The sequence below is a fragment of the Elephantulus edwardii genome, unplaced genomic scaffold (assembly GCF_000299155.1).
Source record: "Elephantulus edwardii isolate Elephantulus edwardi_28Jun2011 unplaced genomic scaffold, EleEdw1.0 scaffold00029, whole genome shotgun sequence".
NCBI lineage: Eukaryota > Metazoa > Chordata > Mammalia > Macroscelidea > Macroscelididae > Elephantulus > Elephantulus edwardii.
The window spans coordinates 12,301,459-12,314,612 of record NW_006399779.1 but is presented as its reverse complement, the minus strand read 5'-3'; the positions used below and the strand labels follow the sequence as shown (position 1 = coordinate 12,314,612).

At 39.9% G+C, this 13,154-nt stretch overlaps 1 pseudogene; it reads right to left on the bottom strand.

Annotated features, from left to right (window-relative positions):
- Positions 1 to 5,344: 5,344 nt before the first annotated feature.
- On the bottom strand, positions 5,345 to 11,342 carry LOC102845789 (annotated as a pseudogene).
- Between the last annotated feature and the right edge of the window lie 1,812 nt (positions 11,343 to 13,154).

Sequence of the window (13,154 nt, the reverse complement as noted above, 5' to 3'; positions counted from 1 at the left end):
GTTGAGCTTCAATCCATATTGAAGAATTCAGTACTTGACCTTCTGCAGGAAATGCTTCATTTCCTGTTCAATTTCAGCAAACAAAGTTGTTGGTGAGTCCTCCTCCAGTCCTGATGCCACATTCCTCCTCATAAAGTCTAGCCTTTCTACTGGTATATTTTGCATATAGATTGAAAAGGTATGGAGATAGGATGTGTCCCTGATGCACAACTTCCCTAATCTTGAACCATGTAGTTTTCCTTGCTCTGCTTTGACTGCTGATTCCTTCTCTGAGTATAGGTTTTGCATGAGCACACAGTCCTTATAATCACTCCTTAGGGGAAGAGGGTGACTTTGATACTTTTAATTGAAGAGATAGGGAATCTTTCTCCCCTGATGTACAGCAAATAGACCTTAATTGTCTTAGATTGGATTGTATACTTACTCTGGAAAACCCAACTTGGCCAAGGAAGCTGCTATAAGATGAAGGGTGAGTTGGGGTCAATCTCACTCAAACTACACAGCTGATATGGAGGAGGGGTATTTTCATCAAAGCAAAACATCACCAAGACATGAAATTTCCACTGCAAATTCTTTGTCCTGCCTTTTTTTCTGTCCACTATACTGAGTGATTGAATAAATTTTCCTCTCCTCATTCATATTCCAGCAGCTTCTTTCCCCTTGATGGTATTCTAGCCTCATTCTTCACTGCTAGTCATAAAATGACTCTGATGGATTGTTGGGGCACAGAAATGTCACTGACCCTATGAGTTTAAGTCTTCAACAAGTCCTCGGATGAAGAAGCTTGTTTTTGTTAAGTGCCGTCGAGTCATAGGTGACTCATATTGACCCTTTGAACGAAAGACCTGGACACTTGTGTGATTTCATCATTTCTCCAGGTTCATCAGATTTCCGAAGTACTTTAATTAATTTGATATTTCTGGAATTGTCAGTTCATCTTCACAAAAGTTGAGCCACTGTATGTACTGACTTTCAGCTTTCAAAACTGTGCTGTATGTAAAAGAGAAGTTATGTTTACATTTTAGATAATTAAAGTCTAATGGCCTATGGTCTTAAACTCACTGCACACCACTTTAGTGTCCTAAACACAAAAAAGCATTTTGAAAATTTACTAAGAATGTGCGTGCTATTAAAAAAAAAAGTCTAGCTGCTCTCATGCTAATCTTTTCAAATCCACAGATTTCTCTGGAAACAAGGAACTTTTGTTTTTGGCTACTGACACACTTTTCTTATGTTCTCTTTTTACACGCTTTTAGAAAATGTCCCAAAAAGAAAAGGACTAAAGAATATAACAATTAAAGATTCTCTAGCAAATAACCCGGTTTACTTCTTGCATCCTTAATCCTTTTAAAACAAAAGTAAAATAATGTAATTAGTATTGAAAAGCATAATTTTTAATATGTATATATAAAGTAAGGAACACCAGAAGAATGTCAATATTTGTGCTTTATTGACTATGTAAAGGTATTTGACTGTGTGGATCATGACAAGTTGTGGCTGACATTGAAAAGAATGAGAATCCCAGAGCGCTTGATTGTGCTTATGAGGAACCTATACCTAGACCAGGAGGCTGTTGTGTGAACAGAACAGGGGAGCACTGCATGGTTTGGAATTGGCAAGGGAGTGCATCAAGGGTGTATTCTATCTCCATACCTGTTAAATCTATGCGCTGAGAAGCTGGACTCTATGAAGAAGAATGTGTCATTAGGACGGGAGAGAGACTCATCAATAACCTGCGTTATGCAGATGATGCAACCTTACTTGCTGAAAGTGAGGAGGACTTGAAGCACTTGTAGAAGATCAAGGAATGCAGCCTTCAGGATGGATTGCATCTCAATGTCAAGAAAACAAAAATTCTTACCACTGGACTGATAGGCAACATCATGATGCATGGAGAGGAGATTGAAACTGTCAACAGCTTCATCTTGCTTTGATCCACAACTAACATTCTTGGTACGAGCAGTCAGGAAATACACTGGAAAAATCGGCAGTTAGAGACCTTTCCAAATTATTGAGGATTATAGATGTCAGTATGAGGACTAAGGCGTGTCTGATTCAGGCACTACTCTTTCCAATTACTAGCTATGCATCTGAGACCCGGACAATGAATAAAATTGACAGAAAAAGAATTGACATCTTTAAGCTATGATGTTGAAGAAGAGCACTGAACATCCCATGGACAGCCAAGAGAATGAACAGGTATATCTTGGAGCTGGTGCAGCAGGAGTCTTCTTTGGAGGTAAGAATGATGAGGCTTTGCCTCACATACTTTGTATTATTAGTAGGTGCTATTCCTTGAAGAGGGCCATGATGTTGGGAAAGGCGGAGGGTCAGTGAAGGAGAGGAAGACCCTCAACGAGGTGTATTGACACTGTGACTGCTACAGTGGGCTCTTGAGTGTCAGAAAGTGTGAGGATGGCACAGGACAGGACTGGGTTCAGATCTTTTGTTAATAGGGTCTCTATGAGTTGTACTTAACACAATGGCACCTAATAACAACAACAGATTATGTGTTTGTGTGTGTGTGTATTTTTTTTTACATTGGTGAACTTCCCTCTCTCTTTTTAAATTTTATACTGGTATATTTATAAAGTTCGAATACATTGTTTTTCATACTGGATCTTTCCCATTTCTGTCATCCCACTCACCCGTGAAATTGTGTGATCCTATGATTACTCTTCCCCCATTCTCACTCCTCTGCTTCCACCCTCACCCCTCTTCTTCCACCCTCCTCCCCCTTGAATCCTCATACTCATTCTACAGTAATAGATTTATGCAGTATTTGTTCTTATGAGACTGAGTTAGTTCACTCATCATAATGCTCTCCAGTCTCTCTCAAGTTAGGCAGTAATTTACAAAATCATTGCTTCTGCATAGTATTCCACTGGTGAGTGTACCATAATTTCTCAATCCATTTGATTGTGATTAGAAATCTGGGCTGTTTCTATGTTCTTGCAATGATGAATAATGCTGCTATGAACATTGGTGTACATGTCTCCATTTGTGCCTTAGTTCTTTTTCTTGGGGTATATTCCAAGCAGTGGAATAGCTAGGTCATATGGAATTTCTATGTTCAGCTTTTTGAGGAAGTGCCAAACTGTCCTCCAGAGTGGTTGTATAATTTACAACCCCATTAACAATGTTTAAGAGTTCATATCTTGCCACATACTCTCCAATATTTATTTCTTGCTGTCCTGTTAAACTTTGCTACTGCTACTGGACTGGACTTCTAACTTCAGAAAGCTGAGACAGGATCCACTTCTCACATCATATACAAAAATCAACTCAATGTGGCTCAGAGACCTAGGAGTATAGCCCAAAACCATAAAGTTCATAAAAAACAAACTGAAATCAGTGGTTTCCCCCTGGTCTGTTTCTCTCCAGACTGAGGAAGTCTGCCTAGGAGTCCCCTTAATAAAACTGCTTTAGCTTTCTCTCTGTTCCCTTCCTTGAGTCCTTGGCCATACATCCACAAACCACAATGGAATAGCCCCTCCTTTCCCTCCCCAAAGACCCTACTATAAAAACGTGCCCAATCCACGGTTTCCCTGGTTGTGTGTGTGTATGTGTGTGTGTGTGTGTGTGTCCCAGAAAACAAACAAACTAGAATCAAGCTTAGAAGGCCTAGTTTATGGCATGAAGAGACTGCCAAATACAACCAGAAATCCACATCTGAAGAGAATAAAATTGATGAATGGGATCTTCTAGAGATTAAAAAATCCCTGTGTGCATCAAAACCTTTTCCCAACAGGGTGAAATGAAAACCTAAAGACTTGTAAACAAGACTTGTAAACAAGAGTTTACAGAATACTTTTGGGCCTCCACAAGAGAAAGACTAATAACCCAATTACAAAACAGGCAAAAGATATGGAAGGAATTTTCACAGAGGAAGATATTTGAATGGCCTACAAACATACGAAAAATGCTTAAAATACTGGCAATAAGAGAGATGCAAATCAAAACCACAGTGAAAACCATAATTTTTTAATGAGTTTTCATGTAATCTTTTCAATATGAGTACTGATGTCTGTTTTCTCGCAGCCACATCTGAAGAGCTAGATCTGTTGTTTATACCTTGTATTTCATTTAAAGAATCCTAAAGAAAATAAACAGCATCTAAAATGCTGACCTGCTGGGGGCTCATCCATGAGTCTGTTCCAAATCAAAGGCAATGAGTTTGAGTTTAAAGTGCTGATTGTGAAACTCTAAACTATAAATAATATTATAGATTTATTTTTATATTTTAATCCTTTAAGTCTAAGTGTCTTACGCCATGAATATATATCCCCACATATGTGGAATTTAATATTTATCATGAATTGAGTTGTATTCACTTGATATAAAAATTAACTTGGCTGGACATCACTTTCAGTGGTTTGGCAGTTAAATAAGGATGTAACCATCCCCCATGATGTGGGGAAAGTGGGCTGTGGCCTGTATCATCTTTTATCAGATAAGAAATCAAGATAGGAGGAGAAACTAAATTATAAACACTTTTATAATGATGATTAAGATAAGAGAGAGACAGTAAATACTTTTAAAAAAAAATCCATACTTTTATAATATAATCTTCCCTATGATGTGATCAACCTAGCCAACTTAAAACAGGTCACAACCTTGATTTTTTTTTAAATGGTCTGTTAAGGCAACAAGACAGAGGCATACAAAGCTAGTGTAAGGGGGGCCATGCACAAGAGTTAGAGTGAAAAAGAAAGAAGAGGGAAGAAGGGGGAAAGGACCCCTGGAAAGGCAGGGGTGAAACTAGGCCTTCCAGTAGAAAGGACTATCAGTCCAGTAGAAAGGACCGACTGCTGTCAGTAGAAAGGACACTAAGAGAGTGATGCCCAGGAAGCACTGCTATTACTGACTTCCTGTCTCCTGAGACTTGGTCATAGTCCAGCCTCACCTAGGGACTACTTCTTGGCCTAATCACCTTTTAGTTCCTGTCAGAAATACTATCTTGTTGTTGCAAGTGTAATAATTTCCTTCCCATTTCTTGGGAGACTCCAACTCTCCTCTATGAGAGTGAGAGAGACTAGCCCTTAACATCAATGACAACTATGACTTCCTTTGATTTTTGTATAGGCGCAATGTTTAAGGCCACTGCTTTGTTTCATAGATAACAAGGAGTGGGAGGGTTATGCAGCTTCGGAGTGAGGACTGTGGAACACAGAGAAGGAAGGATGCCAGAATCTAGGGAATGGTTGTTGTTACGTGCTATTCAAGTAGACTGCTCACAACCCTGATTTGAGGTAAGAATAACAAGAGCTCTGATGAGATTGCTCAGTTCAACCAAGAACAAAAGGCAAAGAAGAAAAAGAAGTTGGGGGATGGAAATCAAGAGTCAGGGGAACCAGCGGAGGCTGAAGTAGTGGAAAGTGGGAATTAGACTGACCACCATTTGGAAAAGCTGTCCAGCAGGTAGAGCCATGCAGAAATGCATGTTGCCGCACAAAAGGTTGAAGTTCTAAGTGAGATTAGGGAATAAATCCAACAAGAGCCTTAAAAAAAAAAAAAAGAATAACAAGAGCTTTATTATATACCTGTACAGAGGTTATAGGGGCTATCAGTTCTGCAAATCTTCCTCTCTATCTGGAGGAAACGAGGAGGTCTTTATACACAAAAGATACAGATTGTATATTTGTTTTTCCACGATAGTCTAGGTAATGGTTATGTCCTGGTCACGCTGACCAATTCACTGTCATTCTGAGGACACTCGCCTCCTTCCTATATTTTATGTAGCTGTTTTCATCAGTCTGTTTTAGGTCAAACAAATGAGGCTGAGTATTACTATTCTTATTCAATTGTAAAAAACTTTTAACTATACTTTTATCTATCATATGAAATGGTTCAGTATCAATCTAATAATCAGTTTAAGCCTAAAATGTCCTGTAGGTTCACAGAAATGATGGGGTTCAGTCTCCTTTCTTTCTTTTGGTGGTGCCTAGGGTAGTGGCAGAGAAGAGAGGGGAGGCAGGGGCTTTTGTATCTCTAGTGAGCAAAGAGGACCTCTTACTAGGACTCCATATCTTTAAGGCCACAAGTCAAAACCAACTCATAGCTGACCCTCCGTCAGGTTTTCAGAGGCAGTAAATTACACAGGAGGAGATTGTCCATATTTCTCCTGTCCATGTTCTCCTGGTGGGTTTGAACAGTGGGCCTTTGGGTTGACAGTTCAAATCCTTAGCACTCAGCCTTTAGCGCTCCACACTAGCAAGTATTATCTAACTGTGGCCAATGTCAGATGGATCTTGCCAGAAAGCAAAGAGAATCAAAGGAATGTCTGTGTTTCATTGACTATGCAAAGGCATTTGACTGTGTGAATTACAACAAATTATGGCTAACCTTGAGGAGAACGGGAATCCCAGAACACTCGATTATGCTCATGTAAAATCTATACTCAGACCAGAAAGCAGTCCTCAGAACAGAGCAAGGAAACACTGTATGGTTCAAAATTAGTAAAGGAGTGTATCAGGGATACACTCTATCTCCATATCTTTTCAATCTATATGCAGAATAGATCATTTGGGGGCTGGACTTTATGAGGGGGAATGTGTCATCATGATTGGAGGAAGGCTTATCAATAACCTACGTTATACAGATGACATAACCTTGCTTGCTGAAAATGAGGAGGACCTGAAGTGTTTGCTGCAAAGTGTCAAGGACTATAGTCTTCACTATAGATTGAAGCAAAACATCAAGAAAACAAAGATTCTCAACCCTAGGGCAATTGGCAGCACCATGATGGATGGAGAAGAGATTGAGGTTGTTGACAATTTCAGCTTGCTGGGCTCCACAATCAACACTGTTGGCACCAGCAACCAGGAAATCGAAAGACAAATTGCACTGGGAAAATCTGCTGTCAAGGACCTCTCCAGAGTATTGAGAAGTAATGATGTCTATCTAGAGACTAAGGTGTGCCTGATCCAGGCCATGGTCTTTGTAATTACTTGTTATGCAACAGAGAGTTGGACAATAACTAAGGATGACAGAAGAACAGATGTCCTTGAGTTGTGGTGCTAGAGAAGAGTCTTGAATATATCATGGACTGCCAAGAAAACAAATAGATCTGTCTGGGAGAGTATGAAAACAAGTTTCTCCTTGGAGACTAAAATTTTGAAGCTCTGTCTCACATACTTAGGGTATTTGGCTAGGAGGGACCCGTCAGTGGAGAAGGACATTATGCTCAGAAGGGTGGTGGAATAGCTTAGGAGATGATGATCCTGGATGAGATGGATTGATACAGTTACTAGGGCAATGGGGGTAGGTGTGTCAGAGTCCGTGAAACTGGCTCAGGACAGGGTCGGCTTTAGAGTTCTTGTACTAGGGTTGCTACTAGTCTCAGGTGACCCAACAGCACATAAAAATAACAACAACTATTATTCCTCTATTTAGCCACAGAAGCTTGTGTAACCTTTATATGCCTCCAGTGATGGTACTATCAATTTTGGCTAGAGCCTTTACATTGTAAAACATGTCTTTAGGGATGAGAAGGGGAGTTGTCCACAGATTGAACAGGTTGGATTTTTTTTCTTTTTGTGGGGGAGTGGATCAGAGTTGTCAGTGCACCCTAGAAACATAGTAGTAGATCCAAAGGGAAGAAAAGCAGAGTAGGACATACAATTGGAAAACACCCAAGAGTTTACTTACACTCATTGCTCTTGTGTCAGTTCTGATACTTCATTGGGTTTCTGAAGCTGTAAATAACAAGGGAGGAGATTGTTCATCTTTCCACTATCACCCCCTCAACCTCCTGTCCCCAAACCCCGTCTTTGCCAGAGCCACTGATGGTTTCCAACTGAGAGACATGACCTATGTTCTCTCAGTGCAGCTCGTTGTGGATGCCGCCACCAGACACCCTCGATAAGTGTTTGTTATTGTTGGTAGGAGCCATCAAGTTGATTCAAAAGGACCCTATGACTAACAAATATCAGATTTCAACCTTGCCCTATCTTGTGCCATCCTCATGACCTGTGATATGCTCATCTTGTGCCATCCTCATGACCTGTGATATGCTCAAGCCTAGAATTAAAAGTCACTGTGCCAAACCATCTCATTGAGGGTCTTCCTCTGTTTCTCTGACCCTCCACTTTCTCCAGCAGACTCTTTAAAGATTGGTTCCTCCTGAAAATATGCCCTAAGTAAGTGAGATGAAGTTTCACCATCTTTGCCACCAAGGAGCACTCTGGGTGTGTTTTCTTCAAGGCAAATTTATTTGACTTTTTGAAGGTCTGCAGTATATTTAGTAGTCTTTGTCAACACCACAATTCAAAAGTATTGATTCTTCTTCAGTCTTCTTTATTTATTGTCCAACTTTCAGATGCATAGGAAACAAAAGAAAAAATCATGTCTTGGATCAGGTACACCTTAGTCTTGCTCTGTAGAACTTTGGAGACGTCCTTAACAGCAGATTTCTTCAATCAACATGTCTTTTGATTTCATGATTGCTAGTACCAATGGTATTGTCCGTGGATCCAAATAAAATTAAATAATTGACAATTTTAATATCAGTTTAAAACAATTGATATTGAAATAAGAGTAATTCGGTTCTTTTCTTTCCCCCCTTTCTTATGTATTTAAAAAATATGATTTTAGCGAATGTTAATCAAGCAAATCTGTTTTTCAGTTAACCAGTCACACATACTTGTTTTCTGTCCTATATCTCTCTGCCTTCTGGACTTTAGCTTTGGGCAAATGTTACTCTTTTGATCTCATATGGTTGGTTATCTTAAAGTGTGACTCCTTGGTGTTATTGCTCACAGTATAGGCCTGTCTACTGTTGGGCTGAAAGGTAATCTCAGAGCAGAATTGTGTTCCAGGTTTGAAGGGTTAGTAAGAGTGACTTAGGAGAAGGATGGACAATCTCCTCCTGTAGGATTAACTACCTCTGAAAACACACTGAAAGATCAGCTATGGTCCAGATCTCACTGAACAGTACACAAAAACAAGGTTCATAGTCACTCATCAGGGTTTCTACCAGTCTTTATTAGACTAGTAAGCCTGGCCATTTTCATGTTTTTCATTTGTGGTCCACCATTTCTCCCCCTTTATCCAGGACCTTCTATTATGGTTCTTTCTGGGTGGTCAGCAGTGGTAGCTGGGCACTATATAGTACTTCCGGTCTCTGGGTTATGGTAGTTGAGGTGTGAGAGGTCCCTTAGTCATGTTTTGTTTAACTAATTGTTTTTACACATTTTTGCTTTTCTTCCATCTTATTCCAGATAGAGAAAACTCAATAGTTACACTTTACATGGCTGCTAGTAAGCTTTAAAGACCCAAGTCAACATTCAACTAAGTAGAATAGGACATAGAACACTATCTTCATGGACTATATTATGCAAGTTGATTTTTTAATATGTTTTTTATTATTAAATTTTATTAGTTTTAATGAACATTTGCAGGGATTTGGGGTTTTCATTCCTTCATTGCTGCACCATTCTCTCTACCCTCCTCCCCAGTTTGTTCTTCCCCCGCCATCCAAATGTCTGTTTTAATTGTCCAATTGCTACAGTGCTTGTCAAAGTCAGTTCTGATTAATCTCCTTTGTCAGTGTGTCCTTTGCCATTCCCTATCACTCCTCCCTGAGAGAGACTTCACCCTGATTCATAAGGAAAAGGGGATGGCGTATTCTCTTAGCTACTTCCTGCTGAAAAGGGATGCTGTGGGTTTCAGGGTGAAGATCTTCTCTCACTACTCTAAAGGGCCCCTTTGGCAGTAGGAAACACATAGACTATTATGGAGATTGATTTTGTAATTTAGATGCACTGTTATTAATTGTGCTTAGCCGTACATGTTCATATCCTTGAAGATGTATCATGGGGGTGTTGCAACCTAGAAGACACAAATTTAACTTACAAGTTGTAAGTACATGAGTCAAAAATTATGGAAAAGTAAAAGAAAAGATTCTTTCATTGTTTTACAAACCCTCCCCCAGGTCCCCTCCACCTTGTAGCCATCGCTCTAGACTCCTGTGATGACAGAAATACCTAGTCACATATCTCTTTTAAACAGTTTTCTCCCTCCTCTTTTTCAGTGCAGTATACATTATTGAACCCATCTTACTCAGTCTCTCCCCAACCCCGAGGTTAGTCCCATTCTACAACAGTGGCATCACGTAATATTTGTCCTTTTGTGACTGGGATATTTCACTCAGCATAATGTTCTCCAGAGTCAACCATTTTGAATAATATTGCATGAGTTCCTTGTTTTTCAATGAAGCATAGTATTCCATTGTGCAAATAAAGCACAGCTTCTCTAGCCATTCGTTTGTTGATGGGCACTTAGGTTGTTTCCAACTCCTTGCTATTGTGAACAAAGCTGCAATAAACATGGGTGTGCAAGTTGATTTTGATGTCTCTGGGGACCATGGTTCAGAGACCTCAGGCCTTGCAAGTCATTCTCCAAGGGTATTTGGTTATGATTCTATTTGTTAAGTGCCATCAAGTCAAGTATGACTCGAAAGGACCCTATGAACAACAGATATGAACTCTGCCCCATCCTGTGCCATCTTCACAATCTCAGATACACTCAGACACACTTGGGGCTTGGGAACAACAAACTTGTGCAATAATTCCACAGTATGCTCAAAGCAGGCACATTTCATCATGGTGTACAGGATCTGCCTCATCCAGAGAGGAGCAAACTCCTTGTAGAACCATTTAAGCCCTCCTTAAATATTTTGGGAGCTACATCCCTCAAAGAAATCCAAAATTCAGAACTTGATTGGGTTTGAATTTGAAACTTCGAAGTTTCCATAAAAGCCAAGTCTATGTCCCCAAAGAATTCAGCATTGGCAGAAGCAGCCAAAAATAATGATGTGCACCAGAGATAGGTATTATCTTTTCCAAACATTTTGCTATACAGGACTTTGAAGACTTTATAAAAGCCAAACAGGCAAAGTCCTTGCATAGAACAGCTAACGAAAGTCAAAGCTTTAGCCAAACAACAAATACTATCCTCTTTCAGTGTAACTGAGAATCCATTAAATATGTCCTTATACTTTTGGGGATCCACTATGTGTGGCATTTCACTAAATCCAGAGGAACAACAGCCATGTGTGTCAGATCACAATTTAAGACCCTATCAAAGCCACACAGTGCATAAAACTTTATGGAGCTCTATTCACAACTGTGCTTTTTTATAGCAGCGGCTGCCAGACTGTGGGAATGGCGGGGCTGGCCCGAGGGCCCAGTCGGGCTGCCGTGGGGTCCACAAGCACATGGTGCACCAACTGCAGGGGTTAGCCCATGTGAGGTTTGCCACAGACAAGAACATCCTCTCCCGAAGAAGGCCATCATCAGTCTGCTCCCTTGGAAAGGCTGCAGCGCACAGAGGCTCGACATCCTCATGACCCTCAGATCCATGCTCTTCCTTGTTCTTTTTTTTTTTTGTTCATCCTTTTATTTTCAGTCTTGTCTTTGTATCTAAGATTTGCCTCTGGATAACATGTTGATGTGACACGGTTTCTTTTCCATTCTGCTATTATTTTTCCCTTGACAGGTGGATTTAATCTATTCACATTCAATTATTAAGAGAGATGGTTTTATTCAGGAGCTCTGGTGGCTGTCATCTGTAGAAATCATGATACAATTTCCAAAAACTGTGTGTCTCGGGCAGTTTGAATTCACCAATGGCTCAATGGGAGAAAATGGGTAATCTCCTCCTGTGCAGTTGACAGCCCTGGAAACGCAATGGAGTGTTAGCTATGAGTTCGCTCTGACTTGTTGGAAATGAGTGAGAGTGAGTGTGTGATGGTTTCACTCTTGTAATTTTGCTGGTTTTGGTAGGGTTTTTTTGTGTGTTATGGTTTCCCCCCCTCCCCGCAGTGTCACTGGTTTCTTTATTCATGTGGTTTTCTCTGCGAGAGTCTTTTGTTTATCATTTTTCTTATTATTTCCTTCATTGCTCTTGTTTTGGTGCTTACTAAGTCTTATGGTTTTCTTCTTTTATATTTTATGTGGGGCTGTTTTTTTTTTGTTTTATTTTTTTGGTGAGAAAAAATGTGTATTTAGAAGTAGCCAGATGGACTCAGTTTAGATGATTCCAATTTTGTTGGCAACATACAAAGCATCATAGTCAAGAACAAATTGAATGTAGGCCTTCTCTCCATCAGGCCTAATCAAGGTGTTGACCTTGGCCACATCAATGTCACAGAGCTTCTTTTCAGCTTGTTTAACTTGGTGCTTGTTGGCTTTGACATCCACAATGAACACACATGTGTTGTTATCTTCTATCTTCTTCATGGCTGACTCAGTGGTTAGGGGAAACTTGATGATGGCATAGTGGTCAAGCTTGTTTCTCCTGGGGCCCTCTTCAGGGGGTATTTGGGCTGCCCTTGGAGTTTCAGCGTCTTAGGCAGCTGCAAGGTGGGTGCAGATCTTGTTTTGTTTCTGTGGATTACCTTCAGGACTGCCTTCTTGGCCTTTAACGCCTTTGCTTTTTTTTTTGTCTTCAGTTTTCGGAGGAGTAGGGCTTTCCTTTGTTTTTGGTGACATCTTCCCTCTTTTATATTTTGATAAAAAGATTTAGTAATTTTCTTCGAACTTTTCTTATAAGTAACTATTTTATTTCAAAGTTTAAAGCACTTCACTTTATCTCAAAATTGCCCTGACTTCTTTTCCATTTTGAAGTTCTGTAAGTACTTATTTATTTAAAGGCCACTTTTATTTTGTCACACTTAACCTGTGTGGATTACTTTCACACAATACCAATCGACATTTTCCACAAACAGGTACAAATCTGGAAGTGCTCACTAGTCTATGCCAAGGAATTTGCAAGATAGCTACCCGGCCAATTGACTGGAAGAGATTCATATTTGTTCCCACATTAAAAAAAAATTCCAACAGAATGTGGAAATTATAGAATAAGATTGCTAATATCACATGCAAGTAAAATCTTACTGATGACTTTTGAAAACTGCTTAAAACCTTGACAGGGAATTGCCAGAAATTTAAGCCAAACTTGGAACTCATGGGAGGAGGGCTATCATGGCTGATGTCACATGGATCTTGGTTAAAAGCAAAGAAGACCTTTGTGTGGGTCTTCACAAACTACAGCTAACATTAAGAAGAAGGGGGCTTTTCTAGGAAGATGGCACTGAAAGAGAAAAAGGAAGCTCCTGCCCCTCCCCAAAACTGAAACAAAGCAAAAGCATT